Source organism: Hemiscyllium ocellatum, unplaced genomic scaffold (genome assembly GCF_020745735.1).
Source record: "Hemiscyllium ocellatum isolate sHemOce1 unplaced genomic scaffold, sHemOce1.pat.X.cur. scaffold_444_pat_ctg1, whole genome shotgun sequence".
Taxonomy (NCBI): domain Eukaryota; kingdom Metazoa; phylum Chordata; class Chondrichthyes; order Orectolobiformes; family Hemiscylliidae; genus Hemiscyllium; species Hemiscyllium ocellatum.
In genome coordinates this window covers 468,260-481,410 of record NW_026869060.1, presented here as the reverse complement: position 1 = coordinate 481,410, position 13,151 = coordinate 468,260, and positions in this window count along the sequence as shown.

The following is a 13,151-nucleotide window of genomic DNA, read 5'->3' as shown; positions in this document are numbered from 1 at the left end:
CGTGTCCGTCCCTCACTGTGTGTGTGTGCGCGTGTCCCTTCCTCGCTGTGTGTGTGTCCCTCCCTCGCTGTGTGTGTGTCCCCCTCCCTCGCTGTGTGTGTGCGCGTCCCCCTCCCTCATTGTGTGTGTGTGTGTGTGTGTGTCCCTCCCTCGCTGTGTGTGTGTGTGCGTGTCCCTCCCTCGCTGTGTTTGTGTGTCCCCCTCCCTTGCTGTGTGTGTCCGCATGTCCCTCCCTCGCTGTGTGTGCGCGCGTGTCCCTACCTCGCTGTGTTTGTGTGTCCCCTTCCCTCGCTGTGTTTGTGCGTGTCCACCCCCTCGCTGTGTGTGTCACCCCCTCCCTTGCTGTGTGTGTGTACCCCTCGCTGTGTGTGTGTGTGCGTGTCCCCCTCCCTTGCTGTTTGTGTGTGTGTGTGTCCCCTTGCGGTGTGTGTGTACGTGTCCTCCCTCGCTGTGTGTGTGTGTGTGTGTGTGTGTCCCTCCCTCGCTGTGTGTGTGTGTCCCTCCCTCGCTGTGTGTGTGTGCATGTCCCTCCCTAACTGTGTGTGTGCACGTATCCCTCCCTCGCTGTGTTTATGCATGTCCCCTTCCCTCGCTGTGTGTGTGTCCCCCTCCCTTGCTGTGTTTGTGCGTGTCCACCCCCTCGCTGTGTGTGTCACCCCCTCCCTTGCTGTGTGTGTGTGTCCACCTCGCTGTGTGTGTGTGCGTGTCCACCTCCCTCGCTATGTGTGTCTCCCTCCCTCGCTGTGTGTGTGCGCGTATCCCTCCCTCGCTGTGTTTGCGCGCGTGTCCCTCCCTCTGTATGTGTGTGTGTGCGCGCGCGCGTGTCCCTTCCTCGCTGTGTGTGTCCCCCTCCCTCGCTGTTTGTGTGTGTGTGTCCCCTCGCGGTGTGTGTGTGTGCGCGTGTCCCCTCTCGCTGTGTGTGTGTGTTTGTGTTTGTGTGTTTCCCACCCACGCAGTGTGTGTGAGTCCCATCCCTCGCTGTGTGTGTGTCCCCCTCGCTGAGTGTGCGTGTGTCCCCCTCCCTCGCTGTGTGTGTCTGTGTATCCCCCTCCCTCACTGTTTGTGTGCGCATATCCCTCCCTTGCTGTGTGTGTGCGCGTGTAGTAAGTTTTTTTGAGTGACACTGAAATTGTTGGTAAAGTGGATCGTGAAGAAATTTATCCAATATACAACAGGATGAACAGTACTGCTGGGGTAGTGGGCTGAAGAATAGCAGATGGAGTTTAATTAGATAAATGTGAAGTGTTCCATTTTGGTGAAACAAACCAGGGTGGGACTTGTACTGCTAATATTCGGGCCCTGGGTGGTGTTGTCAGTCAGAGACCCAGGGATGCAGGTAGACTGTTCTTTGTAAGTGGTGTCACAGGTAGACAGGTTGGTGGAGCAGGCCTTTGGGATGGTTACCTTCTTTGGGCAGAGCATTGAGAGTAGGAGTTGGGATGTCATGTTGTGGCTGTACATAAAAGCATTGTTGACCAGTAGGAAGTACTCATCTGGTTCACTTACGTCCTTGAGAGAAGAACATCTGACATTCTAACCTGGTCTGGCCTGCACGGGACACCAGACCCACAGCAATATGGCTGACTCTGTGCTATACTCTGGGTAATTAGCAGTGGGGAAAAGAATGTTAGTCCAATCAGTGACATCCTCATCCCATGAATGAATAAATAAAAATACCTGTGTCCCTCCCTACCTCTGCAAACCCCTCCCGCTGCAGCAGTCCGTACTGGCTTTGTAACACTGTTCAGACCCTGACCACTCTGTGTAACACTCTCACCACCTCCAGCACCTTCAGCTCTCCAGGTTCCTTTTGTGACATAAAACCTTGACAATTATTCCCTCTTCCATCAGACCTCCTCCTGCGAGCAGACCCTTTGCAATCCCTTTAAAACTAAATCCTCTCACTTCAGGATTGTAAGTACTTTTTGGTGATCCTCTAAGCCCGATAATCTAATATGATCCTTTGTACTTGAGTGTGGGACGGATGGGGATTTCTTGCTGAGGATTTGTCTGTTTCAATGGAATGTCCTTTTGTTGAGTGTTTTACACTGCTCCTTCAAATGGTTTCCACTGCTCATTTACAGGCACATATTTCAGTCTGTTTAGCCTATTTACCTTGGTCAGTTCTCATCTCAAACTCATGTTATTGGTTATTTTTGTTTCTTTTTGTAGCTTGTCCTTTCTGTGATTCACTTTAAAACTTTATCTTTCTTTAAACTGCACTTTATCACAATTTCTCAGAGGATCTCTACAGGTGACATTACTCATTCACGAAGTTTCATCACACAATGGTCGCTCTGAGATAGTTATGTCCCTAGCCAGTTGCACAATGTGTTATTCAAAGAAACAGTGAGAACTAATTCTCTAATCTCCTCTTCCAATATCACTGTTGTCAGCGTGCCTGTCCCACATTTTGTGAATATTGATGTTTCCCAAAATTATCACAATGTCTTTGTTAAAAAAATTCCAATGAGTTCCTGTGTAATGCAGTGATGAGCAAGGGAATGCTGTTTGGTGGCTAAAACTGTTCTGCTGCGTGTGTCCTTGGCAAGTAGTAGCCAGAATTTACATTCAGACTGACTCTACTTCATGATCTAAGACCAAATGCTTTCTCTGTAATGCCTTTCTTACCCATTATTGTTAGCGTTACCCATTTTGCCTGAGTTTCCACAAGGTTGTGATCCATTGAATATTTATGTCACCTTTTGTTCACCCTGTAACCACATCTCTCTGGTGTCTAAATCTCTTTTATCTCAGTGTCACAAATTCATCTACCTTATTGATTAGACTTCATCCATTAAAAAAAAACATAATTTACTCTTTCCCACAATTTCTTATCACAAACCTATTCACTGATGTACAGTTTTAGTAAAACTCTGTCCCATCCTGTTCCTTTCTGCTTGTCTTCAGCCACATTCCCATGTTGCTCCCATACTTCACCTTTTCTCTTTGGATTTGGAAAGCTCCTTTCACCTGAACCCTGTCGCAGCATCCTCTCTGTCAGTTTAAAGCCCTGTCCATAAACCTATTGACATGATTGGCCAGGACACTGGTCCCAGCACAGTTCCAGGGGGACCATCCTAATGGATTTTTTTATAAATCAGGTATGGGATGTGGGTGTCTCTGGCTGACCAGCCTTTATTGCCTATCCCGAGCTGCCCATGAGCTGAATAGCTTGCTCGACCATTTCAGAGAGTAATTGAGAGGCAAACACTTTGCTGTGGGGATGTCGTGCAGACCACATGAGGATGATCAGATCTCGTTGTTGCAAGGACAAGTGGGAGCCACGGGGTGGCTCAGTGATTAGCACTCCTGCCTCACAGCACCAGGATCCCAGGTTCGATTCCAGTCCTGGGCGACTGTGTAGAGTTTGCACATTCTCCCCGTGTCTGCGTGAATTGCCTCCGGATGCTCCGGTTTACTCTCTCAGTCCAAAGCCGTGCAGGTCAGGCGAATTGGCCATGCTAAATTGCCCATAATGTTAGGTGTATTAGGTCGAGGGAGATGGGTCTGAGTGGGTTACTGTTTGGAGGGATGGCGTGGACTGGTTGGGTCGAAAGGCCTGTTTCCACACTGTAGGGAATCTAATCTAAGGGATTATGATTTTTGTACATCAGCAATGGTTTCATATTTGTTTATGGATTGTTAATTGTTATTTTTAAAATTATTGATTTTAAAATCCACCATATCTTATGATTGGATTCAAACCTGCCTCCCCTGAACATTAGCTGAGGTTTTGGACAAATGCACCAACAATAATATTACTAGGCCATCACTTCACCTGCTCACTGGTTGCTCATCCCTGAGCACTGATACATGAAGCTAAACCCATTCTTCCAACATGATTGTGTGATCCTGAAGTCTTCCAGCACTCCGGTGATATCACTCAGTCTCTCCCCAAATGGTATCCCTCCCTGTGTGGGTCTAATTGCTGCCCCTGTCAGTGTCTCTTGCTCTTGCAGCTACTCCAGATCCTGAGCTAACAGAATTCTCCATTCCAGAAAGATGCAACAGTACAGGCCAGGGATGGAGCTTAGGATTTTCCAGATATTTGTGGGGTTCATTTCCATTCTCCTTGTGTAACCCTCACTGAATCAGTCTAATTTCCCATTCTGTCTATTTCTCTGTCTCCTGTAGGTACTCAGGAAGTTCCTTACTCAATAGACTTCCCAACTGCTGGGTGTCTCATCCACCACCTCATTGAACATGGTTGGTCAGCCAGAGAGACAAAGGGCAGGAAGATCTAGAGCCTTCAATAAATCCTGCAGTGAGGTAAGATCACTCTCAGTGCACAGAGCAGGGAGCAATGGGAGGGCTGCAAACATTGGCTAACAATACATGATATAGATACAGTGCTGGGTGGGGAGCACAGTATAGACACGCCCCATGCTCAATCACCACATCTACTTTAACTTATGTTGCACTGAGACAGCATCGGGAGTTCAGAGTTATCAATCCAGTCCTGTGCTGTCTTAGTGAGCATCAGTACAACAGAGGGGAGAGTAGGCCTCCGACAAGAGGTTGTGAATACTGCCTGGGATCTTTCTGTTCTGTGTTCTCCCTCCAACACTGTACTAAGACTCACTACTCTGCAACACCGTATCTATGGCATGGCTTGTGCACCAATGTCTTCAGTCATTTTTAACTCCTATAACAGTCCCTGTCCCTGTAACCTCCTTCCTTTCCGATAGCCCCTCCACATATTTGAGACGTACTGCATTCCAGAATACCATCCCTATCGCTGTAACTTGCTTCAGTGTCTACAACATGCCTTATTTTGGTACACTAATCCTCTTTAACTGGATACAGAGTGATACAGCATGGAAACAGAACCTGTGGTCCTACTCGTCAATGCTGCCCATGTTACCTAAACTGATTAAGTCTCATTTGCCTGCATTTGGCCCTTAGCTCTTCAAACCTTCTCCTCTCCATGTACCTCCCAAATGTCTGTTCCATGCTGTAATTGTTCTTGTTCCTCCCATGTGCCTGAGGCAGACTGTTCCATCTATGCACCATCCTCTGTGGATAATGTTCCCCCTGAGCTCCCTCTTTAAATCCTTCCTCTCTCACCTCCCGGTTATACCCTCAAGTTTTGGACTCACCTACTCTTGGTTATTCACCATTCTTAGGGTCAGCCCGTGGATTCCTCTGCTCAAGGGAAATATTTAGGGCAATGTTACAAATATCTCCAAAGTAAGTAACAAAGTGTTGGCCAATGATGGCAAATGTCCACCTGGTCTGCCACTTCTGAGGAACAATGTAACTTGCACCCCCGGTCTCACTCTCTCGCTCTCTCTCTCTCTCGCTCTCTCTCTCGCTCTCTCTCTCTCTCTCTCTCTCTCTCTCTGTTCAACAACCCTGGCCAGAGCCCTTCCATTAACTGTATTAGCACAATCAGTCCTATATTTTCAACCAAATTGTTTATGTAGATGATGCACATCAGTGGACCCAGCCCTGATCCTTTCTTCAATGATGGAATAAAACCATATTCTTGTCATAGAGCCATACAACATGGAAACTGACCCTTCAGCTGATACCCACCATAATCTCAAACTAAACTCTTCCCAGCTGCCTGTTGCTGGCCCATATCACTCCAACCCTTCCCTATTCACCTGTTTATCCAAATATCTTTTAAATGTTGTAATTGTACCCACATCAACCCCTTTCTCAGGAAGTTCATTCCACACTCAAACCACCCTGTGTGTAGCAAATTGCCCCATATCTTTTTTTTGAACATCTCTCTCATCTAACCTTAAAATGTGACCCCTCCTCTTGAGACTCCCCCATCCTGAGGAAAAGGCAACTACCGTTAAATTGATCTATAAACCTCATTTTTTTCATAAACCTTTTATACGATCACGTCTCAACCTCCAGGCTCCAGTGAAAAAAGACTCAGCCTATCCAGCCATTTTTCAGGACCCAAGCCTTCCATACCCAGCCACATCCAGGTAAATCTCTTCTGAACACCCTGCAGCTTGATAATATCCTCCCTGTTAACTGGGCGACCAGAGCCCTGCACAGAGTATTGCAGAACAAGCCTCACCAATGTCTGTGTAATCTCAATGCTGCTCATGTTCATATAAGCCTCTATAAGGTCATCCCTCAGTCTCCGATTCTCCAGTGACAGTAACCCCAGCTTATTCAGCAACAACCCGGGCAATATCTTGTAAATCTTTTCTGAGCCCTTTCAAGTTTCACAACATCCTTCCTGTAGCACAGAGACTGGAGTTGCAAAGGACTCCAAATGTGATCTAACTTATTACTCTTATTCCCTGAGTTCCCCAGTCTTTGTCCACAGTAAGTTCTGGAGTGAAAAAATTTAGGATCTTAGCAAATATCCTGCAGTCCCACACATCGATGGCCTCATTGATCTTTAATGGATACTATTTTGTCCTGAGTTCCTTATGCACTCTCAATAGACTGATGCAATTACTTTTGGACTCCCCTTTCCTTCTCTGCTGAGGCTATTTCATTTAGTCTTTCTCCATTCCTGATTTCCACCCAAAGTGTATCCCTACAGCCCCTGTATATCCTCAGGGATTCCCTTGATCCAGCTGGCTATACCTGACATGTGCCCCCTTTTCCTTGACCAGACCCTCAATAGACAGCCAGTGTTTCCGAATGCTGTCAGCATTGAGCTGCACACAAACAGGAACTTGCTGGCGCTAATCGATTAGTTTATCTCACTTTTAAAATATTCTCACTTGCCAAACTTCCCTTTCCCTGTAAATAATTCCCTTCCCCAATCACACTTTGAAAGTTCCTGGCTAATACGATCAAGATTGGTCAGGCTCCATTTTATAACTTGCACTTGTGGACCAGGCTTGTACTTTTCCAAAGCTGTTTTCAAACTACCAGAACTGTGGTCACTTTGGCAAAATGCTTTCCCACTCACATCTCAGTCCCTTTCCCGACCTTAATTCCCAAGGGGAGGTCAGGTTTTACCCCTTTCTCTTTTCAGGCCATTTACATATTGATTGGGAGTTTTCTGGAACACAATTACCAAATGCCTCCCCTTGCAAACGCTGAACACTGGCAGTCCCAGTCTAGGTTTGGAAAGTTTAAAAACCCTACCATAACAGCCCTATTATTATGGTTGATATTTAAGATATCCCGACATATTTGTTCCTCAGTCTGCCATGGATTATTTGGGGTCAGCAGTCAGATCATATCAAAGTGATGACCCATTCTTATTTCTCAATTCGACTAACATAGCTTCACTGGGCGATCCCACAGGAATACCCTCTCTAAGTACTGCTGGGATGATTCATGCAATCAAAACCCACCACCACACATCCACTGTTGCCTCCCCTTCCTGGAGCATCTCTACCTTGAAACAATGAACTGCCAGTCCTGCCCCTCCCTCAGCTGTGTTTCTGTAATCACTGTAATCTCCCAGTCCCATGTTCCAATCCATGCTTTGAGTTCATCTTCCTTTGCTGTCAGGCCTGTTGTATTGAAATAAATGCAGTTTAATCATCAGTTCTCCCCCATTCCCTGCGTGCGTTCTTGCCTGCCTTGTCTGCTGAAATTGCTGTCTTTAACTCGTGTACCAGCATCAATCTTCTTTCTGACCTTATGTTTATTTAAGGTCTAACACCCTGCCAGACTAAGTTATATCCTCTCAAGCATCTCTAGCAATTCACCCCAGCAGGATGTGGCTCCCTCTCCCGCTCCCAGTTGAGGCGCCTTTCCCACCCTGTCTCCCTGTGCTGACATCTTCAGGGATCTATGGACTTGTCCACCAAGATCCCTGTATTCCTCAGTACTCCGCAAGGTCCTACCATTCATTATGTCTGTCCTTCGCTTATCGTCCCTCCCACAGAGTATTACCTCACTTCGATCAGAACTAAACTCTGCTTAGATTATCATCTGATCGACATCGAACAGCAGACGGAGATCATCCTCCTCACTGTGAACAACACCCTCACCTTTCATGTCATCTGCAAACCTACTAATGATACCTTCTGCTTTCACATCCTAGTTATTAATGTTCAATGGTTCCTGCACAGATCCCTGTGGTACACCCACTGGTGAAAGTATTCTATCCACCAATTTTGCATCCAATTTGCCAATATGCCTTGGAACACAGTCCTTTCGGACCAACCTTCCATTTTGCATCTTGTTTAAGGACTTAGTCAAGTCTGTGTAAACCACATCATCTGCACTGCCTTCATCAGTATACTTAAGCACAACTTCAAAAAAACTGAACTGAATTCCTCAGACACTACCTTCCTCTGCCAAATCTATGATGACTAAACCAAGTTGATCCTTATCTTTGCAAGTGTCGATTCATCCTCACAATTCATTCCAATAATTTCCCTCCCCCTGCTGTCAGACTACCTGCTCTGTAATTACCTGGCCTATCCCTGCTGCCCTTCTTGAACAAAGGAACCACATTAGCGATCCTCCAGTCATTCAGCACTTCACCTTTGTCCAGCAAAGTATGATATATATATATATATCCACCAGGGCCCCAACAATCTCTGGGTAATTAGCAGTGGGGTCAAAGAATGCTGGTCCAGGCAATGACACCCACATCCCATGAATGAATAAATAAAAATACCCATATCCCTCCTTATCTCTGCAAACCCCTCCAGCTGCAGCAATTCGTACTGGCTTTGTAACACCGTTCAGGCCCTGACCACTCTCTGTAACACTCTCACTGCCTCCAGCACCTTCATCTCTCCCTGTTCCTCACGTGTCAATAAACCTTGACAATGTTTCCTCTTCCCATTGCCCTCTTCCTCCTAGCAGATCCATTGCAATCACTTTAAAACTTACTCTAAAACTCTCTCTCACTTGAGGATTTTAAGTACTTTGTGGTGATCTTCTCAGCTTCCTAAACTAATATGATCCATTTTGTCCTGAGTGAGGGACCGGTGGGAATTTCTTGCTGAGCTTCTGTCTGTTTCAATGGAATGTCCTTTTGTTGAGTGTTTTACACTGTTCCTTCAAATGTTTTCCACTGTTCATTTCCAGACACCCATATTTCAGTCTGTTTAGCCTGTTTACCTTGGTCAGTTCTCCTATCAAACGCATGTAATTGGCTATTTTTGTTTCTAGTTTTGCTTGTCCTTTCTGTGATTTACTTTAAAACTTTATATTTCTTTAAACTGCACTTTATCACAATTTCCCAGAGGATCTCTCCAGGTGACATAACTCATTCACTAAGTTTTATCACACAACAGTCGCTCTGAGACAGTTACGTCCCTCGCCAGTTGCACAATGTGTTATTCTAAGAAACACTGAAAAAAAATTCTCTGAACTCCTCTTCCAATATCACTGTTGTCAGTGTGATTGTCCCAGACTTGGCAAATATTGACATTTCAATAAATGTTCACCATTCCTTTATTTAAAAATCCAATGAATTCCTATTTATTGCAGTGACGAGTCACGGAATATTGTTTGGTGGCTAAAACAGTTCTGCTACTTGTGTCCTTGGCAAGTATTAGCCAGAATTTACATTCAGACTGACTCTACTTCATGATCTGATGCCAAGTGCTTTCTCTGTAATGCCTTTCTTACCCATTATTGTTAGCATCGTCCACTTTGCCTGAGTTTCCGCAAGGTTGTGAACCATTGAATATTTATGTCCACCTTTTGTTTGTCCTGTAACCACATCTCTCTGGTGTCTAAATCTCTTTTATCTCTGTGTCACAAATCCATCTACCTTGTTGCAGAGACTTTGTCCATTCATAAAAAAAACATAATTTGCTTGTTCCCACAATTTCCTGTCACAAATGGATTTGCTGATGTACAGTTTTAGTTAAACTTTGTCCCATCCTGTTCCTTTCTGTTGTCTTCGGTCACATCCCCACACTGCTCTGATACTTCACGTTTCCTCTTTGGATTTGGAAAGCTTCTTTCACCTGAAGCCTGTCCCAGCATCCTCTTTGTCAGTTTAAAGCCCTATCCATAATCCTACCAACGTGATTGGCCAGGACATTGTTCCACTGGAACTGTGCTGGGACCAATCTGAATGGAATTTTTTTTAAAAAATCAGGTCTGAGATGTGGGTGTCTCTGGCTGACAAGCCTTTATTGCTAGTCCCTTGCTGCCCTTGAGCTAAGCAGCTGGCTTGCCCATTTCACAGGGTCATTGAGAGGCAAACACTTTGCTGTGGGTATGTCGTGCAGACCACATGAGAGTGAACTGTCGTCTTTCTCTGAAGGTCAAGTGTTTGGATTTTTATCAATACTTATTTATGGATTGTTAATTCCAATTTTCAAAACATATATTCATTTAAAATTCCATATGGTTAGAAGTTAGAAAGAAGAAGGGGGGGTGGTCATTTTGTTCGGATTGTATTGTAGACTGTTGTAGACACAACAGATACCAGAGGAGCAGCTGTGTGGAGAGATTGCAGATAACTGTAGGAATAATAGGTATAGAAAAATGCAGATAATGATAAGAATAATAGAGGAGTGCAGGCTGGAGATTTTAATATTCCCTTTATTGACTGGGCCACCTAGAGTATAAAAGACCTGGACGGATTGCAATTTTTCAAATGTGTCCAAGGAAGGTTCCTAAATCAATATGCAGAGGGCCCTACTCTACTCAGGCAGGTGCAACACTGGACCCCCCCCTCAGAAAACAAGGTCGGGCTAGTGACTGAAGTGTCAGTCAGAGAGCACTTTGGGTCCAGTGCCCACAACTGTCTTCGTTTTAACATAGTTATGGAGAAAGATCAGCAGGTCCCCAGATTGAAGAGGAAAACTGGAACAGGGCCAGGTTTGGGACCATTCTGCAGGATCTGGCCAGCGTCAATGCTGTGAATTTAAAAGTGCACAATGCCCAGTTATAATCCAACTCGCTTTGGAAGCGCTGGTGATCACTGTAACAGATGAAAGGCTTCAACTAAATTTGTTTGATATTATATTCCATGATCCGGCCATCCTGTTGCTATAAATTCTGTGCCTTAGGATTGTGCTCCACAACCACCTGATGAAGGGGCAGTGCTCTGAAAGCTAGTGCTTTCAAATAAACCGGTTGGACTGGAACCGAGTGTTGGGTGATTTTTAACTTTGTACATCCCCAGTCCAACACCGGCACCTCCATATTATGATTCCAGTCGATTGGGTGAGTCTGTTTGAAGTAAAAGGAACAACTGGCAAATGGGAGGCTTTTCAAAGTGTGATCTCAAGAATCCAGGACCAGTCTGCCCCATTGGGATAAAGGGAAAAGCTGGCAGGGTTAGGGATCCTTGGCTGGTGTGGGATAATAAGGCTCTGGTCTTGAAATGAAGATTGCATGCATTGGGTTTAAGCTTTTCATATCTACATTAAACTCTGCTATTCTTAAAGACACGATCAATCTTTGGAGACCCTACAATCCTCTCAGTCCCTGTAACACTCCCAGTCTGCAGAAGTCATTCCAATGCCTGTGACTCTTTCAATTCAGTTCCTACAAGACCCACTATCTATGTGATATCTTTTCATTGCCAGCACCCATCCTGTCAATGGAAGCTCCTCCAGTGTCTCCATCCATCTTCACATTTCCATAATCTTCTCCAGCTCTTACATGTGTAAACCTAACCCTCCCCTACAACCCTTCCCACTTTGACCAAACTGGAGGAGGTTACTAATGCTCCCTAATCTCTGAAACTGTCTCCAACCAAAATTGCTGTCTTTGTCACTTGGAGAATCTGTCTGATTCCACACCCTCTTTATCTAAATAACTGGCAGAACCTAAGCCTTCCTGTAAATATAAACATCTTCACTCACGACTACCCTCCATACGTCTATTTGTTTTTCCAATCTGTACAACCCACTTTATCTCTGTACTCAGCTCCATTCACCTGAAACATTCCTGTCTGTGTAAAACACCCCATCCTACCAACATCCTTATCCCTGTAAACTGATCCATCCCTCCCAACCTCCCCATCTCCATGAACTCCTGTAGGCCCGCCAGCTCTCCACAGTTCTGTAACCTCCTGTGGCTCTGTGCTCCTCCCATCCTGTGAAACCACCTCCTGTCCCCACAATCCTCGCAGTCTGGTGATCTGCTCCAGATCAGACCATTGCTGTCTCTGTTACCCCATACAACCTTAGCAATGCCTCCTATTTGTGTCACTTCATTCAGATCACATCCTCTCCCACTTCCCGGAACCTCTTGCTGCCATCATAACCCTTGCTATTTAGAACATGGAATAGCACATTCCAGTACAAGCCCTCCAGCCCTCAATATTGTGCTGACCTTTTATCCTACTCTGAAGACGAAACTAACCTACATACCTTACATTTTACTCTCATTGATGTGCCTATCCAAGAGTTGTTTAGATATCTGTAATGTGTCTGAATCTACTACCATGGCTGGCAGTCCATTCCACGCACCCACCACACTCTGTGTAAATAACATACCAGTCCCGTCCATGCCGACAGGATACCCCAACCCAATCTAGTCCTACCTGCCAGAACCTGGCCCGTATCCCTCTGATATCTCAGCTAAACTTCTGCTAATTACCTTAAACTTATGTCCCCTTATGATAGCCATTTCGCCATGGGAAATAGTCTCTGGTTATCCACTCTATCTATGCCTCTCATTCCCTTGTACACCTCTATCATGTCACCATTCTTCCTCCTTCGCTCTGATCAGAAAAACCCTAGTTTCCACAACCTACCTTCTATGGGCATGCCCTCCAGTCCAGGCAGCATCCTGCTCAATCTCCTCTGCACTGTCTTTTAAACTTCCACATTCTTCCTATAATGAAGCGAACAGAACTGTTCACAATATTCAAAGTGTGGTCTAACTGGGGTTCTGTAGAGCTACAGCAAAACCGCGCATTTCTTAAACTCAATCCCCCTGCTTATGAAAGCCAACACACCATCCGCCTTCTCAAGACCCAGTCAACTTGGATGGTGACCTGAAGGACACAGGATCCCTTTGTTCCTGCACGCTGCTAAGAATCTTGCCTTAAACCACATAAAGGTTTTCTGCAGAATCCTCTAATCTAAAACTATGCCTACATTTGTCAGTTCCTCCAGTCCCTACAACACTCCTAAACTGTGAAACTTCCTCAAGTCCCTATATTCCTAATGTCTGCAAACTCCTGCCATCCTGATGTCCCTCCATATCTCTGTAACCCCCACCATCCTCCAGTGCCTTCTAGGGAACATTGCAGAGGAAGGAGGAGTTGGAGAGTCTGGGCC